Consider the following 13,296-nt stretch of genomic DNA (forward strand, 5'->3'; position numbering starts at 1 on the left):
GCTCAACATATTGAAGAATTAACCAGTCCTTGGAATTCTCCTGTATTTGTCATTAAAAAGAAATATGGAAAATGGAGAATGTTAACAGATTTAAGAGCCATAAATAAGGTGTTTTAGCCAATGAACACTTTACAGTCTGGAATTCCCTTGTCTTCTCTATTACCTAAAGGATGGTCTATTATAGTGATTGATTTAAAAGACTACTTCTTACTATACATTCACAAGAAAAGGACAGAGAAAAATTTGCCTTCACAGTGCCTACTTAATAGTTCCCAGCCTGTTAAAAGGTATCAGTGAAAAGTTCTTCCATAAGGGATGTTAAACAACCCCAACTTGTGTCAATATTTTGTACAACAGACATTGGAAATAACTCGTAAACAGTTTCCTCAATCTGTAATTTACCATTGTATGGTTGATATGTTACTAGCTGATTCAGACAGAGATACCTTTAAAAAATGTTGGAAGAAGCAAAGAAAATTTTGTCTTATTGGGAATTACAAATTGCTCCTGATAAAATACAAAGAGGATATTCTATTAACTACCTAGGATATAAGACAGGTTTGCAAAAGTTTAACCACAGAAAGTACAAATCAGGAGAGACCAATTACAAACTTTTAATGATTTTCAAAAATTGCTCAGAGATATTAACTAGCTATGGCCCACAATTGGATTAGCAACTCAAGAGCTAAGTAATTTATTTCAAACCGTACAAAGTGATAAAGGCTTAAATAGTCCAAGAAGTCTATTAGCTGAAGCTGAGAGAAAATTGTCTTTGGTAGAAAAGAAACTACAGGATGCACATATGGATTACTTAGATCCAGAGCTTGATTGTATTCTGGTTATTTTACTTTCTATTCATTCTCCTACAGGAATTCTTATGCAGAGAAAAGATAATGTCTTAGAATGGATATTTTTTACCACACAAAAAGGTAAAAAAATTTAATATCTGTGTAGTAAAGTTTTCTGAATTGATTTTGAAAGGAAAATTGAGACTTCATCAATCAGGAAGAATAGCCTCAACAGAAATTGTGGTACCTTTTACTAATGCTGAAATTGTCTCATTATAGGCGGAAAATGAACATGGGCACAGAGCTTGCAGTAATTCCTTGTGAAATATTAGCAACAAATATCCCAAAAGCAAGAGACTTCAATTTATAAAAAAGAACTAATTAGATACTTCCTCACTGTCCAAGGAACACCAATTTCTGGAGCCCCTACATTCTATACTGATGCAAACAAAAACGGGAAGGCAGGTTGTAAGTCAGGAAATTTAAGTAAGATAGTTCAAAGCCCCTATGATTCCATTCAAAAGGCAGAATTATATGCTATTCTTGTGGTATTATTAGATTTTCCAGAACCTCTTAATATAATTACTGACTCTCAATATGCAGAAAGAGTTGTTTTGCATATCGAAACCATTAAACTTATTCCAGATGATTCAGCATTAACTTTGCTATTTATTCAATTATAAGAAATAATCAGGAATAGAATCATCCTTGTATATAACACATATCAGCTCCCATATGGATCTACCAGGCCCTCTAGCACAAGGGAATAATAAAATTGATCAGCTATTTGTAGGAAATGTGATAGAAGCCTCAGAATTTCATAAGAAATACCATGTTAATAGCAAAGGTTTGAAGAAAGATTTTTCTATCACTTGGCAACAAGCCAAGGAAATGTCCTACTTGTTCCTTGTATAACCAAACTCCACTACCTGCAGGAAGTAATCCAAAGAGTACTCAAAGAAATGAAATTTGGCAAATGGATGTGTTTCATTTTGCAGAGTTTGGAAAATTAAAATATGTACCGTAGATACATGTTCAGGATTTCAATGAGCAACTGCTTTGAATTCTGAAAAGGCTGATTCTGTAGTGAGACATTTATTAAAAGTTATGGCCATTATGGGAATACCTGCACAAATTAAGACTAACAATGCTCCAGTATTTATCTCTAGTAAAATGAAACATTTGTTTGCATATTACAACATAAACCATATTATGGGTATACCACACGATCCTACAGGACAAGCAGTTACAGAAAGATCTAATTGCACTTTAAAAGACATGCTTAATAAACAGAAAGGGGTAATAAAGACCCCTGGTAATAGATTACACAATGATTTATTAACTTTAAATTCTCAAAGTTCTAATGAGAAAGAAACATCAGCTGTGGAGAGACATTGGATAGTAGAAAAAACTGCTGAACTAAATCAGCCTGTATGCTTTAAGGATGTGTTGACCTCTGACTGAAAACTACTATATATGTTACATTGGGAAAGAGGTTTTGATTTTGTTCCCACGGGAAAAGAAAAGCTATTGATATCATCAAAATTGATAAAGATTAGATGTGAACAGGAGAGACATCTTGATTAGGAGATCTCTAGTTCGTTAAACAGCTTGGCCATTCAACCTTCCAAAAAAGAAAACTCCCCAAAGTTAGTGTTCGGGCAGGGTTTTGTTTTTTGTCTTTTCAGTGGAATGAAGGCATCCAGCTAAGGAACCTGAAGACGACTGGCCAAATGAGACTTCTAAAGAAGAAGGACAAATCATCCAGAGAAAATGCCCCAAGAAAAAGAACAAATTGGTCAGTGGTATAGCACACTTCCAATAGGATACAAATCTCATAAATCTTCCCAAATGTTTTTCTCTACTGTTCTCTACAGATACATAAGGAAAATGGTCTTTTTGTAGTCCTAATCCAGTTAAAAATAAAAGTGGTTTAGAGTTGGAGCATAGCTCTCTCCTTTTCCAAAACCAAGCATGCTTGTTAAAGGAAAATCCCAAATCTCTGTCTCATGTCAGAAGAGCCACCTGGTATGGGGCAGAAAAACAAACAAACAAACAGACAAACAAAAAAACAAAAAACAAACAGAACACCAAAACTAGGGACTATTCTATTTCCACTAATATTATAATCCTTTCCTTTTATTTTGACTATTTAAAACTTTTCTTAAGGTATAAAGACTATCTCAAAATTTATAAGATTACTAAATGTATTTAAACCTTCTATTGTGATATTAACGGTTATATAAAGTATTAACTGATTCTAGAAACAGGGTACATTGTAACACAAATTGCTAAATGGTCTTATTAATTGAATACACAGAGCCAGATATTGGGGTGAAAGTTGAAAGATCACAGGGATAGAACAAGTCAGCCACAAGTTCTTACTGCTAGGAAATCCTCAGCCCAAGAGAGCTATTTCCTGTATACTCATGCCTATATACCTTTCTGTGCCCTGACATCTTAGTTCCTGTCTCCACCCAGTTACATCACTTCCTCTTTCTGCCCAGCTCTATCACTTCCTGTCTATCTATACAGACCTCCAGACCTCTATGGTTAACTAGTGCTGGGATTAAAGGTGTATGCTACCAAGTCTGGCTCTGTTCCCAGTGTGGCCATGAACTCACAGAGATCAGGATGAATCTCTGCCTCCTGAATGCTAGGATTAAAGACATGTGCTACCACTGCCTGACCTCTATGTTTAATATAGTGGTTGGCTTTATCCTTTGATTCCCAGGCAAGCTTTGTTTGTTAGAGCACAAATAAAATATCACCACACTACATCAAGCTTCTTGTATGTGATTTCAGGCTTGAGTCTAAAGCAGGTAACTAGGAACTATGTTTGTATATACCAGATGTATTTAATAAATTGTGGTCCTTTAACCTCTCCAAGATCCACTGCATATGACATTCAAAATGTTTGTTTCCTGCAGTGAACTGTGACTATTCCTAACGGCAACCTTTGAGGTCTCCAAAAGGATGTTGGGGCCCCACAACAATGAATTCACCTGGATTGTGGTAATGCCACTAAGCTAACAAACACCACCCAAAGATCATCAGCTTTGGACTACAAAGTTCTTAGGACAGTTAGATAAGATGGTCCAGCCTCATAGACTACTTCAGTCAGGACTTTATATAATCCTTGCACTCTCCCATTACATCAAGACTCTCCCATTACATCAAGACAGGGTAACAGGTAACTCTCCCAAAACTTTCGATCTTTATCTCAATTTTTTTCAGGGTCTCATAAAGATGCTGTTGCCCCTAGACAACAGAAAACAATTTTAATAACCTGATGTGCACATTCCCAAGAGATGGGATGGGTGGTTTTTGGTCATTGGAAGGATGTTTGTCATCATTTAGAGGGATTAGTCACAAGTTCTTATTGGTCATGGTCAGGGAGAAATCTAAACAAGGAAAATTAGATTTAGGGATCTTGTTCTAAAAGCAAAAAGAGGGGATATAGATTATAGGATAAAAAGTAGATTATTAAATCTACTTTCAAACTAAAAAAGCAACTACTAGTCTCAAATACATTACATTGGTATGGATTTTTTTGTATATTGATACAAATTCAAGGTTATTTTTATTATACTGTATTATATGTTTCTATTTATTGTTTAAGGTATTGTACCAATGAAGCTTAATTAAAAATGTAAAGTTCTAGTCCTTGAAAGCTATTTAGAATAATAAACAAATATAGGTTAGTAATCAGTCATCTATAACAATCAAAGTTATCATCATGTTAGTTATTTTTTCAAAGTCAATCAGAGACATATTTTAAATAGATTGATAGTCTTCAAACATTTTAGAGACGTACAGAATGTGGCATTTTAATGTTTTAATAACATAAGGCTTTTCAAGATAGTGAGACATGCCTGCTTTTGGCAGCACCAATTTACTCCAAAAGAGGATGGTGAGCATTGAAGAATCTCCATATGGAGTTTGCTTTCATTTGTGGCAAAGTTAGCCACTGGGTAAAGAAATTGCCCTTGCCTTGACTGCTAACAGTATGCTGTCCAAATTGGAAAAGCAGAACACAAAAGAAGGTAACTGCCAAACTTTGCCAAGACAAGATAGGACAGTCCTTCAAAATTTCTGCTTCACAAAAAAGTCTGTCAGATATTTTGTGCCCATAGCCTGGAGATGGATGCCCCAACATTGCAGAGGAACCCTGGAGTGACTATCCAGGCAGGCATATGTCTCTGTTGTTTCTTAGTTTTGGAATTGCTTGCTCTGAAGTTCCTGTTTACTCAGGTAATATTATATCCTTCTCAAGTCTCTGATGGGGTTGAAGATTAGATAGTTATAGATACAGTTCTCCTTAGTTATGATAGACAGTAAATTAGGTACAAAACTTTGGACTCACCAAGATAAGGTAGATAATAGACTATTTTCTATGAATTTGCCAAATACTAATGGACTGGACATAGTGAATGTATTGTTCTTGTTGTGTATAGTTTTACTATGTTAGAGTTAAAACCATTCCTTTTTATTTAGACAAAAAGGGGGAAATGTTTTGGGAGAATTGTTGTCACAGCCATTCCACTGTGCCAATAAAACCACCTTGAATCCAAGGACAGAGTCAGCAATTGGCTGATTGGGATTAGCCAGAGTTCTTGGAGGCCTGAGGAGGTCTGCTAGAGAGGACAGAAAGAGAAAGGAGGGGATTTCCAGGGAGTTTCTGGGGCTGGTGGTTCAGGAAAAAATGTGGAGAGAGGGTCACCCAATCAATTCTCCACTACCCTTGCATTTATCAGGTCTTTATCTAAATTTCTGACTCCTGAGGTTTTATTATACTGGAAAATTTAAATATTCATTACAAACAAGAATACAGGAAGTTCCTGACTAACACTCACCTGATTTAACCCTAGTTCCTTGTCAATGGTCTTGTGGGATATTGCTAAAATTCTGACTCTTGGTGGGACTTAAACGTCTATCCACCTTAACTTATGGTTCCAACGACAAACTGGAGTGCAATTCCACCAAAGTCCACTTTGCGGAACCAATGATTTATTAGTCTTACTCACAGAGTGATGGATGAGGGATTACAGGCAGAAAGCAGTCACAATGGAAGATCTTTTCAGGTCCAAAGAAACTCCAATTACCCAAACTTCAAAAGGCAGACCAAATGTCCAGAAATGAGCTCAACCTGGAAGAGAGGAGGCTTTCTGGTAGCTAGATAAAAGACAGAATTCCTCTGGAACTTGTGAAGCAGGTTTCAAAAGGCATTATTTCCTATATCTTTGGCAGAAGGCATATATGGCCACCTATAGTACCTGTTAGCATATCAAAGCCCATGCTGGCCTCCAGGTCCCCTCAAGTATCACAAGTACTTGTTACACTTTTCAGAGTCCATGCTGGCATCCCAACCCTTCTCACCTCCTCCCTTACCCTAAACTCCCTCCAGCTCACAGGCTTCTCTCTCCCAGCTACTCATTCTCCTTATAACCCTGCTATTTCCACTACGCTCCCTCTCTCCCTCCCCCGCCAGCTCTGCTCCTGCTTCTCTTACTGTTTACTCTATTATTTATCCTTCCCCACCCCCACCATGCTATTCTTCCTTGTCTCTCTCTCAGATAGCCCTAACCGTATCCAGCCTGCTGCCCATGGTCAATCTACTCTCTCTGCTCTGGACTCTTCCAGATGCCTCTGGCAATTCCCTCTTTCATGTCTACAATTAAAACCTTCCCCCTAACCATACCATGGAGCAGTCATGTTGTCAGTTTTATACATCTGGTGCGGAACACCCAGAAGGGGCACCATGGACCGCTTTCCAAGGATCTTGGCCTCTCCTAACTAGAGTTGACTCTCCTAAGGTATGGATCATTCCACTGGCTTCTGCCCCCCACCATATTCAACTCCAGATTCTAGAGTCTGCCTCTTCAGCTGTTTTCTCCTCCACCCGCTCTAACCAACTGACTCTCTTTGTCCACTCAGTGTTTTCTCAGTCTCTGTGGCTCCTGGAGCCTACTACACCCTCCCAGGATCCCACCACGTGGAAAGGTTCTGTATCTTGTTAGTTCTCTGGAGTCTGCCGTAGGCTTCCCCACTGTGATCCAGGGCATCTCTCTGCTAAAGAACTTACCCCCTCCCTCTCCTGGAACATTCCCTCTGGCAGAGTTCCTGTTGGTGACTGTTCCCTAAGCCCCTCCCGCCTCCTCTTCACTCTGCTTCTGAAGGATGACTCCTTTCCTGCCCTGTCTCTCAGCTCTCTCCTGGCTCTGACATGGCTCTTTCCCTTCAGAATTAGCTTTGTCACCTGCCTTCTCTGATCCTTTCCTCCCGGAACTCAGAGATTGCTTTAAAGCCTTGCTGTCTTATTGCAAACAGCTTGGCCTCAGACAGCTCAGCGGCCACAAATCGGCAAACTTGATTTCTGAATCCTCGCTGATTGCCATAACTTCTGCCACAGCCCAAGCAATGACCCCAAAAGTCTCTTATCTCTGAGCTTTCTCTAGTCTCCACTTTTGAAAAATCTCTTATCTCTAAGACTAAGACTTCTTTACTCTCGCCGGGCGGTGGTGGCGCACGCCTTTAATCCCAGCACTCGGGAGGCAGAGCCAGGCGGATCTCTGTGAGTTCGAGGCTTGCCTGGGCTACCAACTGAGTTCCAGGAAAAGGCGCAAAGCTACACAGAGAAACCCTGTCTCGAAAAACCAAAAAAAAAAAAAAAAAAAAAAAAAAAAAAGACTTCTTTACTCTCTGCTCCCCCCAAATCTGTTACGACCATTCTTTAAACTCTCTGTCTCAGGATTTATAAACTCACTGAGTGTGGTTAAAACTCTGTAAAATCTGTAACTAAAAGTTAGTTTAAAACTTGTAACAAAAGGTTCATAGTTAAAAAATCTATACAGATGCATGCTTATATGTAACTTGGATTCAACTCTGGTTTAAGAAAATAGATTTGCTACAGCATACTAGATATGTATGTATAATATCTATATATCTAAATACTGTATATACAGCATACTGTATATAGATTTCATTCTAGTTTATAAAAATAGGACTTTAACAACATATTTGATGAATAAGGTATGTTTGATTAAGGTTTATAAATTCCTCAGGTTATAAAGGTCTATTCAGGTTAACAGAGACTGATTTAGAGATGTATGTCTAACTGTTCATGTATTTTCTGTGTTCCATGCCAGCCTTCTAGAAAATTTTAGGTTAAGGAACAACATATGCTTGATGAATAAGTTATGTTTGAATAAATAAGGTTTATAAATTCTTAAGGCCTATTCAGGCTAGCAGAATCTTGACTTTAGGATGTATATCCAGCCTCTTTGTTTTTGCTAATTTTGTTAAGCTTTAGCTATTAGTATAAACTGATTCATACTAGAAACTATGTATCCAATGAGTATATGAGCATCACAAATTGGACTTGTTGGGTTTTTGTTTGTGTGGGGGGGGGCTCAAGGGTGGGAGGGTGTCTCTGGGAGGAATGGGAAGCAAGTGTGATTAGGGTGTATTGTATGAAATTCCCAAATAATTAGTAAAAATCTTATGTTGAGGAAAAAATGTAATTCATTTATAAGAACAAGCTTTAGCCTTCTGTATATGCTGTCAAGGTTAATCCTAAAGCAAGTAACTGCAAATAAGTAAAATTTGTTTAAAATCAAGTGAACTTAATAGATTAGATGATGGCCCTCAAACCCCTCAGAGAGATCTGATGAATATGGTGTTTAAGGTGTTTAATGAAAAGGGCTTGCGCTGATAGATAAAACTACCAGGTTCTGGGCGCAGCAACTGAGGCTATCTCCAAATAAGACAGGCTCCAATGGACTCCACCTGGAGCTTACTTCGAATGTGACAACAATAACTTCTGAGCGAAGAGCTGCCCATGCCTAGTCCACCACCAGGGCCCTGCTCACACTGTGCACACTGTTGGGTTGACTGTCCCACTCTGCCTTTGAGAGGTAGGTCAGTTTTCCCAAGTCCTTCCTCCACAGGAAAATCGCTCAGACTTTCTGAGTTTGGTAGTTGTAGGCTGATGCTGCCCTGTGTGAGAGCCGAAGGGTGATGACCTCTGCCCTCAAGAAAACCATTGAGATCACCATGGAGGATCCCAGGCTGGCCATCCAGGTATCAGGTGAGTCTGTTGTTTTCACTGATACAGAGGCCATTTGGATTATACTTCCTGATCAAACTTATCCCTCCCAGATCTCTATGATGGTGTTAATGGCAAGCTGTATGTAGCTTCATCTGTTCAGCCGCAGGAAGCTCACCTCAGCCAGCTACTCCTTCCAAGGCTACAACCGCCTGGTCAGCCCATTTCATATGTAAAAATAAGGCCTTCCTTTTTTCTAAAGCTACTAGGTCTCCTGTTGAGAAAGGCAGACTCACAGACATTTTTTACCTTACTGGGAGGCTGCACACTGAAAAAGATAAACTCATAAAACATGTTTCCATGTAAAAGTAAGCTTAAACTATCATGCTGCTATTTACCAACTAAAATTTTACTTTTTACTATTCCTTTATTTAAAAGAACTTGCCTTTCAGTGACTGCTTCCGTAATTGTCTTAGTCAGTGTTCTATTGCTGTGAAGAGACATATGACCACAGCAACTCTTGTAAAAGGAAATGTTTAATTAGGACTGGCTTACAGTTTCAAGGTCTAGTCCATCATCAGCATGGTGGGAAGCATGGTGGCACACAGGCAGACATGGTGCTGGAGAAGGAGCCAAGTGTTCCACATCCAGATCCACAGGAGCCAGGAAAAGAGCATGCTACTTAGCCCAGCTTTTTTAACCCTAAAGCCCACCCTGACTGGCACACTTCCTTCGACAAGGCCACAACTCCTCCAACAAGATCACACCTCCTGATCCTCCTAGGTAGTACCACTCCCTGATGACTAAACATTCAAATATATGAGCCTAAGGGAGCCACTGTTATTCAAACCACCACAGTGACCAACCATCTGTGTCTCATGGTAAATGACTGGATGGGAGAAAAAGGTTTAAAGCTAAAGTAAGTTGTGAGGGTCTAAGGAAGTGATTTAAGATAAGTAAATGCAAGTTGTAAAGGTCTGAGGAAGAGATTTAAGGTATATGAAAAATAAGACTGAAAGATAATACATGATGTTAGGTCTTCAAAAGTTCAGAATCCTAACATATTAACCAGTGCAGTTCTGATAAGCTATTAATCTAGCCTTGGTAAAGTACTGGCTACTGTTATCATAGTTACAGGCTCAAAAACTTAAATTTCCTTTGGTTGTTTTCTAAATATAGACTTAAAAGTGCTTCTTCTTGTGCCAAAAACATCTCAGTGCAGTCTATCTATCTATCTATCTATCTATCTATCTATCTATCTATCTATCTATCTATCTATCCATCTATCTATCTACACACACACACACACACACACACACACACACACACACACACACACACACACATATGTGCGTGTATATATATCCCTCTGGACAGAGGAAAGAGTGTTCATGTTTTTATTTTAAACACGGAATCATTGTTTTGGATCCTCAAGCTTTTGCTGTGGCTCAAAGGCATGGATCTATTCCAGCTGTTTATAGACAAACAGTTACTAACTGCTTTTTCTACAGTGAGGATTTCAGTGCAGATTTCAAACAGTGCTCATACTAATACATCTTAAGCTTTTATCTCTTTTTGTAAACTTTAAGAAAATTAATGTACGCTTCAGGGTGTCTCAAGATCCATCTGTCCATCTGTCACAGGTCAACTGGACTCCAGACAAGTACTCCTGTCAGTTGACAGCTTAAGCTTTCCTGGCCCTCCCTGAGGATAGGCCCTTTGCTTCCTCTTGTCTTTCCACCACCACTTCCAACAACTAGGACCACAGGCTTGGAAGTTTCAAGTGTGTACCCAAGATAAAGATTTCTCTAAGCTCCTTAACTTTATCATCTGTCCCTAGTATACATCTGTCCCAGCAGATTTCCCCTAGACTGACAGATACCATCCAGGAATCAAGTTCAGCCTACAAACTGCTCCAAAACTGCTAGCAACACACCAGCCCCAGGTGGTCCTGCAGAACTAGCCATCCTTGGAGTTCCTGAAAACTTATGTAAACCAGTCCAGCCAACGTAATCACTCCCTTTCTCTTCAGATGCTTCTGACAAATGTGTCCTACCATTGCCTGAATCCCCTCCCTCTCCCGGCCTTTGACAGGCATTCTAGCCTTCCGGGGTCCCGAGAATGACATCCTAATCTCAGCTGAGAAGCAGTTACAGAAGAGAGTATGCTGCCCTTCACCATCGACAAAAGACTGGAAAATAATCTCCACCCAGCATGGATGATGACTCCTCCATGGCTTTGTAGATAGAGTCCCCTGTCCTAATCCTTTCCCGCCTGTATCCTGCAGCCCTTCCCAGAGGTCCACCCAAAATTAGGAAAGAATTGCATACAGCTGGTTGGGAGAAGCACATGAATGATCAGGTTAAGAGTCTGATGGTGATACCTGCCTCCTCCTTCCAAGAGGTAATGTCAATAGTCAACAAGCCCAGCTATGACGATCTTGAGCAAACAGGCTCAGCCCAGCCCATACTCCTAAAGATGGCAGCTGTTAGACTTGGAGGACAGTCCTGTACACATGAGGCTTCTCTAAAGTGTCCCCTTATTGCATCAGCAGCAGAGAGTATCCTTCCTCTCAGGATCCCTTTGCTGTGCTAACGTAGATCAACTGTACTCAGAGCATCACACCTCAAACACATGCTGCTGCTCCTCATCCCAGCTCTTTACCTGTTCCAGCCTTGCCTCTCTGCACTTGTCATTGGATCTCAAACTGGCTAGTAGATTGAATTCTTCAGCACTTGTCTACAGATTAAAATCTAATATCTGCATTCGAAGTGTTCATAGTCTGGTACTCTACAGGGAAGAAAGCATTGCAAATGTCAGGTGAGAGAGAGACACTGGAGAAGTTTGAAGAAGACTTACCCCAAACAATTCACAATCTAGGAAGAAATCAATCAGAAGAATTGATGGAGATGGGGGCTGAAGAGGCATCCAGAGCCAGACTTAAGGTATTTAGATCCAATCTTCAAGATACTAGGGAACTCAATTAGGAAAGCAAAGAGATAGGATTCGTCTCATACAAATAAATGTGAGATAACTGTGAAAGTCATATAATTGAAAATGGAAATGGTACAATGTAAGAAGCAATGGGATATTCAACATGGTGGCTCACACCTGTAATCCCAGCACTGTAGAGACTGAGGCTGGTGGATTGTAATGAGTGCATGGCCACCTTGGGATATGATAAGACTTTATCTCAAAAGAAAGAGAGCTAGGGGCTGTCCTGGTGGGTGAGGACCTGAGTCTGAATCTCTAGAACCCACCTAAAGTTGGGTGCAGTCAAGCGTATCTGTAATTCTAGTGCTCCTGGGGCAAGATGGAAGGCAGAGACTAGAGAATCCCCAGAAGCTCACTGTGCTGCACCGTGGTAAACAACAAAGGAAACCCTGTCCCCAAACAAACTAGAAGATGAGGACACATGAACACATGCACACTTACACACTCATACGCATACACACACACATACACACACACACACACACACACAAGGAAGATGCAGCTCAGGGAAGGACTGAGAAGTTACTTAAGAGATTAGGATGGAAGACAATATGGAGAAAGACAATGGAGATAAGAAGTGGAACTAAGACAAGGAAGAGGGACGTGGGGAGGTCCCCATTGCTGTCCCTACACCATGCCCACCAGTCTGAGCTTGTGTTTGCCAGGTCATTGAAAGAGACCATATAATTAAAGCGGGGGGGGGGGTTGAAACTGGAAAAGAGAATGGGGGAACTTTCTCTAGCCTTTCCTTTCCAGGTCACCCTCTAAGCAGGGGTTCTTCCTTCTTTTGAACATTTATATTCCCATTTGGAGATCCTTACAGTCGATCAGCCATGTTGAATTGTATTATGAAGACAGGTGAATAACCTGCTGGTTTGAAAGTGTTTTGATATGCAGATTATCAATAATTATATCTTATAATAGAAGAAATACATAATTCCTTAAAGGTCCAGGTCCTTTATCTTTTGTGAGTTCACCTAAGAAAGCAAATTTAACAGAAAACAGATTTTGAGCACATGTAATCTGAGCATCCAGGACACTGAGGCAGAAGGACTATGAGATTGAGGCACCAGGCTACATAAAGAAAGAGAGCTGTCTCAGAAAGAGAGAGAGAGAGAGAGAGAGAGAGAGAGAGAGAGAGAGAGAGAGAGAAGGAGGAGGAGGAGGAGGAGGAGGAGGAGGAAGAGGAGGAGGAGGAGGAGGGAGGGGGAGAAAGAAAGAGAGAAAGAAAGACAGAGAGAGGAAGGGAGGAAGCAAGAAAGCAAAGAAGCAAGAAAGCAAGGAAGCAAGGAAGGAAGGAAGAAGAGATGGCGAGTCAGATAAATCTTGAAATGTCTGTTAAACTTTGTTCCTGTTGGCTACTGTTAGAGGTCACGTGAGAGTTAACATTTAGTCGAAAACAAATCCAGTCAAGAATATTTTCATACATCCATGAATATTTGGCCTCATGAAGATAACTCCTTGAGT

At 40.0% G+C, this 13,296-nt stretch overlaps 1 long non-coding RNA gene across 2 annotated transcripts in view; it reads left to right on the plus strand.

Annotated features, from left to right (window-relative positions):
* LOC131919891 (uncharacterized) overlaps positions 1-3,894 on the plus strand; it is a 21,696-nt gene extending 17,802 nt beyond the window's left edge. Inside the window, exons 2-4 of one of the 2 annotated variants that reach the window (XR_009381451.1) lie at positions 870-929; positions 2,477-2,586; positions 3,719-3,894. This is a non-coding gene — a long non-coding RNA (uncharacterized LOC131919891). Of the gene's footprint in view, positions 1-869; positions 930-2,476; positions 2,733-3,718 lie in introns of those variants that run through there. The other variant, XR_009381452.1, reaches the window with a different exon arrangement.
* Positions 3,895-13,296: the final 9,402 nt, after the last annotated feature.

This window comes from Peromyscus eremicus, chromosome 9, assembly GCF_949786415.1.
Source record: "Peromyscus eremicus chromosome 9, PerEre_H2_v1, whole genome shotgun sequence".
In the NCBI taxonomy this organism is placed as follows: Eukaryota; Metazoa; Chordata; class Mammalia; order Rodentia; family Cricetidae; genus Peromyscus; species Peromyscus eremicus.